This window comes from Bactrocera neohumeralis, chromosome 4 (genome assembly GCF_024586455.1).
Source record: "Bactrocera neohumeralis isolate Rockhampton chromosome 4, APGP_CSIRO_Bneo_wtdbg2-racon-allhic-juicebox.fasta_v2, whole genome shotgun sequence".
NCBI lineage: Eukaryota > Metazoa > Arthropoda > Insecta > Diptera > Tephritidae > Bactrocera > Bactrocera neohumeralis.
The window spans coordinates 41646259-41652258 of NC_065921.1; positions in this window are offsets into that span (position 1 = coordinate 41646259).

Here is a 6000-nt window from a genome sequence, read left to right on the forward strand (position 1 = left end):
AATCTAAGCTTGACGAGAAACTGAACCCTTTTAAATTGGAATTGAAGGTCAGTGGGAATAATTGGTATCCGAGGTATTATAACACTATTTCCCTTACCGACACCTGTTAAAATAGTAGCACCAATTATGTTCTGTGCCAATTTTGTTATCCGAAGCTTTGTTCCATTACATAGCCGAGGAGCATCTAGATTTTGCATAAGCATTACTGGTACATTTAGTTCAATTGAAGTTTATGCGAATGTACACCTGATGGTTCAAGAATTTAAAAACTCCACAGTTTATAATTGTATCCATTGACAAATATTCATTCATTTCTCCTTTAACCTCGTTTAAAATGGTCTTGGCGCTAATATTGCTCTTGCACACAACCACTGATCACTACACAAATTATGTTACAATTCTTGAAAAACATTAGCAATGAGATCCACATCACTTTCTACTAAATTACAAAATTCTCTTGACAGTAATAAATATGTAGCCCTCAGCGTCAACATCTAAACAACCATTACCAATTGTCAACAACATTTCTGCGTAAAGTCCTGAATCCGCGTCATTATGAAGATACACTCTCATATTCGTTTTCAGGCGGAGTTTTTCAACTGTCGACCATAAGCTTGATGATTTAATGCACGCTTGAATTTCATCTGCTGGTGTCCCCCTCTGAATCACTGGGAGAGTTTGACGCAAATCACCAGCCAATAAAACGACCATGCCTCCCATTATATCTGTACTATCTCGCAAGTCCTGAAGAGTCCGGTTTAAAGCCTTCTATAGCCTTCTTGTGAGACATTGTACTTTCATCCCACACTAAAAGCTTGCATTCTCGCAGCATGCTACCTCGTTAACTATTTTCACTAAAATTTCAGATTGACGAATATTCCTGTGCCAAATTCAATGGTAATTTTAAAACGGAATGCGCCGTACGACCTCCTTTTAATAGCGTCGCGGCAATACCTGACGAAGCTACAGCAACTGCTATTTTTTGGTCTTTTCTCACGGACATTAATAATAAAACGTTTTTCCAAGTCCTCCTGGTGCGTCGAGAAAGAAGTGTCCACCACTGCCGGAGTCTATTTTACGTAAAACTTGATGGAAAACATGATTTTACTCTGGAAGTAATTGAAGGACTAATTCCGTCACTTGATGTAGCAGTGCTATGAAATCATAATCTAGCTCTCGTGGAATTTCATTATCAAAATCATCCATATTGTTTCGTCGAGGGCTCGACATTCCAAAATCATCTAATTTTTTTCCAACCATCGTAAAACCTTGTTTTCGATTATAATAAGCGTTTTATTCTAGAAATGTTCACTGTAAGTAATATCTGTGTGTTCTTGCTAAAATTGATGTAAAATATCTTCAGCCATAGGATCAGGGTTAGAAAGACCGCAAAAAGATAAAAGCGTAGCGTGAAGTTCCCTAATTTTATCTGGCGATCGGCATTGTATAGCTTCCTCCATAGTTTCGTCCCAATGATTGTCATTTTATAACAGGCGCCAAGCTTCACATGCTTCTCGGTATGTTTGACATTCCTGACCATTGACAATTTTAAGTTCTGTAAAGCTAATTGATGCAACAACATGCGCAGAGAAAAGCATTCAAAATTCGTAACATGTACGGTATAGACACGACCTAGAGCATCCGATGCTTTAACCCCAGGTTGGTTTTGAACAGGTGTACCATGAATACGACGACGCCATTCTTTTTTTGAACTGTCTTTGTCATTCTGACAAAGGTGAAAAAAGCGTAGTCTTAGGAGAAGAAAAATCCTGTCTTGAAAGGAATTTTCATCAAAAAAGACACGCTGTCCGTTTTCTAATTGTACTGCAAGATGTGTAACAGTGGGATATCTTTCATGTAATGGAAAGCCAGGAAGCCGCCATGCTGCTTCATTGCTACTGACATATCTTCCTGCTTGATAAGTTTGTATTTCATTGAGGGCCTGTACAGCACCTTCATTTCGCAGATTGAAGATCGCCTGATCGCTTTCTTTATTGATATACTTGCAAATATATTTAATTGCACACACAGAATTGCAAGCTTCAACATTAATGCGGCCGTTGAAGAATTTACACAAAATCGGGGAATAGGGCACTACCCAGCTATTATCAAAGCTCTTTACTTCCCCACTGCGAGTACGAATGTTAACTTGTTTACCACCATCAGCAGGCGCCCTACGTCCGTATAACGGGTAACCTTTATCACTGTGAACTGTTTCTTTAATCATTTCTCGAGGTTACTTTTTTGTACACTTTCAATTTTGCATGCAAGGGGATGCTGGATTGCGAGCTCCACAAGGACCATGTATCATATTTTTAATAACCGTGTCATACAGATTTTTATCTTCTTCTGGATCTGTAATTTCAGCGCAAATTATGTTGTCAATTCGATTAGGAAGTAGCTTCTGCTTTAGCCAAATTAATATGTGCACATGTGGTAGACCTCGTTTCTGCAATTCAATAGAGTACATATGGCACTGGACGTCTGCAAATATTTTTCCTTTTATTACAACGTTCATTAACTTTTGGACCTTTAATGTCATGTCGATCAGTGGCCTTTTGCCCAGACATAAGCTCTTGAGTTATATCCTGGCACGAAGGATCACAGGTAAAAGTTACGAAGAGATCAGGCCTTCCGTAAGTTCGTACATAAGAATATGCGCCTTGCGTGTACTCATGGAGATAACGGGGACTGTGCACAAAATTGGACGGCAAAATAACAATTTTTCCAATGTCGTTAGGTCTGATATTATTGTCTGCGCTAATCGTGTCTTGTAAATGTATGTAATTTTCAGCTCGTAATGTTTTCTGGTTTAGAGAAATATAACGAAGACGTTCGCTCTCTACTTTAATATACGTAAGTATCTATCAAGAAATGATAAAAAGTTGACTTGTACGCAGAAGAAGGTTGAAGTCATGTTCTCGAAGCATCATGTAATTCGCATAAAAGTCCATGCAGGAAACCTTTTTATTTGGAATTGGTTGTCCCATTGTTGTATTAATGACTGGAATATTAAAATGATATCCAGATTCTCCTTTACTGAAAATTAATGGGTACTGCAAAGCATCATAAAATCTATGAGTATCGGCTGCACGCTTTAGCTTATTGTCATGTGCCCGTTATACTATGTCTCGTGGAGAGCTCGGGTCACCAATAACCAAAACAGCAACTTCATTGACCATCGGCGCATTATAACGCCTTTCATGTTCGCCAAGTGGAGTTCGATCAGCATGAATGATAACTTTGTAGTTGTCTGAAGGCCAGTTGTCTATCGCACTTTTAAAGATATTTACCAAGACATTGTGACTGTGTAATATTCGTTGAATATTCAATACCGTTTCTCTTTCTACTCCTTCAATATATTGGCAACGACGATTTACTTCATTTTGTTCATCACCTATAAAGTATACCTGCATTTACCTGGGCATTCTTATCACTTTATCAACTCCAAAGGATGTCATTTGAAAGCAAGAGTTATACTTTCTAATTTTGCTTAGAAATTACTTTGACTCATCTGCAACATTTCTTAATAACGTTTTCAAAGGCTCTTTTGGTTCACCAAGTAATGGAAGAGAAACTTTACCACCGGAACAGCACATTACAGCAGTTTCATCTTTCCATTTAAAAGCATCGCAGTACTGACATTTTTTATTCATTGAGCCAATAACAATCAAGGGATGATTATGATATTCAATTGAAGGATCATATTGAAACCCAGTACCATTAAACACAGTCCAATCATTACGCATGAAATTTCGGCGGCGCGTGGTCTGCATGTCTGCAATATGAATTCTTCTAGTGCGATTGTTCAGGTGTTTCTATCGCTCTTCTAGTTGTCTGCAGTGCAGCTTGTCTTTCTAAACGAACTCGTTCCTGAAGATGCGTTTCAGCTGCTCTCAAAACTCTTTGTCGCTCTGCTTGCTGTTGTCTTCTCAGCTCTGCGTCAGCCGAAGTTTCTTGATTTCGTGCAACTTTTGCGGCACGGGCCCGCGATGAAATTTTGGATATACCAGATTTCCGCTTCCGAGGCATTTTCTAAGAAAAGCAGAGTAATAATTAACATCAGCGAGTAAGATCTATAATAATAGAGTGACTGCTAACCACAAAAGGAGGAGTCATGTGTAGAAGTTCACGCAAGTGAGGAAAGTTCTCTGATCGCCATTCACTTGGGAGTGGCCAGAAACGATTCTTTTACACATGGCTCAAGCAGCTCACTACTTCCGGTCTTTGACCAAGTATCCTCTGGGTAGCCTAAGAACATCCGTTCGAATGCGAGCTAATGTGAGAAGGCGAAACATTCCCTACATAGGGTTGTGCGCTGGGCTTGGGACCCGCCACGTAAAAAACAATACCAATGAAAAAGTTGAAACAGCCTCGGATGAGAGACCCCCCTTTTGATGACGACCATGGCAAACGGAATAAGGACTATGATTTGAGGGCATGCACCTGGAATGTCCGGACCCTTAATTGGGAAGGTGCCGCTGCCCAGCTGGTTGATGTCCTCGCAAAAATAAAGGCTGACATCACCGCCGTCCAAGAAATGCGATGGACGAAACAAGGACAGAGACGAGTAGGTCCTTGTGACATTTACTACAGTGGCCATATAAAGGAGCGCAAGTTTGGTGTTGGATTCGTGGTGGGAGAGAGACTCCGTCGCCGAGTACTATCATTCACTCCGGTGAATGAACGTCTAGCCACAATCCGCATCAAAGCGAGGTTCTTCAACATATCGCTGATTTGCGCCCACGCCCCGACGGATGAGAAGGACGATGTGACCAAAGATGCCTTCTATGAGCGCTTGGAGCGCGCTTATGAGAGCTGCCCCCGCCACGATGTCAAAATCGTGCTTGGCGACTTTAACGCCAGGGTGGGCAAAGAAGGTATATTTGGCACTACGGTCGGTAAATTCAGCCTCCACGACGAAACATCCCCAAATGGGTTGAGGCTGATTGACTTCGCCGGGGCCCGAAATATGGTTATCTGTAGTACTAGATTCCAGCATAAGAAGATTCATCAAGCTACCTGGCTGTCTCCGGTTCGAAAAACTACCAACCAGATCGATCATGTTGTGATAGATGGAAGACACGTCTCCAGTGTTTTAGATGTGCGTGCGCTCCGAGGTCCTAACATCGACTCGGACCACTATCTTGTTGCAGCTAAGATTCGCACTCGCCTCTGTGCAGCAAAAAACGCACGCCAACAAACACAAGGAAGGTTCGACGTCGAGAAGCTGCAATCACAACAGACAGCCGAACGATTTTCTACTCGGCTTGCACTCCTGCTCTCTGAGAGCACTAGTCAACAACTCGGTATAAGGGAACTGTGGGACGGCATTTCAAATTCCTTACGTACAGCTGCAACCGAAACCATTGGTTTTCGGAAAAAGCAAAAGAACAGCTGGTACGACGACAAGTGCCGTGTTGCAGCGGAGAGAAAACAGATTGCCTATCTCCCAACGTGACGATCGACCACAAGACGTGCGGGATGGGATAGATATCGAGAGTTGAAGAGGGAAGCGAGACGCATTTGCAGACAGAAGAAGAAAGAGGCCGAAATGCGTGAGTACGAAGAGCTTGATAAGCTGGCCGACAGGGGTAATGCTCGAAAATTCTACGAAAAAATGCGGCGGCTTACAGAAGGTTTCAAGACCAGAGCATACTCTTGTAGAACCCCCAAAGGTGATCTAGTCACTGATGCCCAGAGCATAGTTAAATTATGGAGGGAACACATCTCCAGCCTGCTGAATGGCAGTGAACGCACAACACCAGGAGAAGGAGAACCCGATTCCCCAATCGATGACGATGGAGCAGACGTTCCATTACCCCACCATGAAGAAGTTCGAATAGCAATTGCCCGCCTCAAGAACAACAAAGCGGCAGGGGCCGACGGACTACCGGCCGAGCTATTCAAACACGGCGGCGAAGAACTAATAGGGAGCATGCATCAGCTTCTTTGTAAAATATGGTCGGACGAGAGCATGCCCAACGATTGGAATTTAAG